Genomic DNA, 737 nt, shown 5'->3' on the forward strand with positions numbered 1-737 from the left:
AGAGGAAGAAGTGAAGCGAGAGGTTTTCCTTTCGCCAAAATCGGTCAAATAAATCCAATGCGTTTCCATGGGCTCATTTTGGACCTAAACTTGTCGCCTGCCTTTCAGCCATTGAGATGGCACATTGTTAGGGGCGGAGACATGAGCATCATCATTATATACAAATATTTTAAACATTTTGTCCTTGAAAGATTTAATTGAGAACTGCTTCTTCTAGGGAGTGCCAATATGGCCAATACATCCATCAGCAATCCAGGGTTTATATACATCATTGGAAGTGGTGAAGTGCAGGGTGACCCAAACTTGGTCCTGGTGCACGTTTTGGTTTTTACCCTAGCACAACACTAGTTGATTCAAATAATCAAAGCTTGATGATGAGTTGGTTATTTGAACCAGCTGTGTAGTGCAATGGCAAAAAACTAAATGTTCACGGGGGGCAGGACAGAGCATGGGAAACATTGGGTAGTGGAGGGTAAAAGCAGTTTACTCACCTTTTTTGCCTAACAGTTCACCCACCTTTTGCAGAAAAATGCTTTGAAAGTATAGGGAACGTTACTTTTTCCACCGCGACCTGCAATCAGAGTTTACTCGCCACATTTTTTCCATCACTACATCACTGATCATAACCATAGTAGACCGTACTGTGTAGGACTGTAGCTCTCCTAAACAGACAACAGATGGCGCCAGGGTATGAGAGGCGAGTTTAATACCCCGCCCTCCCTTCCCTTGTCGACAAC

This window comes from Salvelinus namaycush, chromosome 8 (genome assembly GCF_016432855.1).
Source record: "Salvelinus namaycush isolate Seneca chromosome 8, SaNama_1.0, whole genome shotgun sequence".
Taxonomy (NCBI): Eukaryota; Metazoa; Chordata; class Actinopteri; order Salmoniformes; family Salmonidae; genus Salvelinus; species Salvelinus namaycush.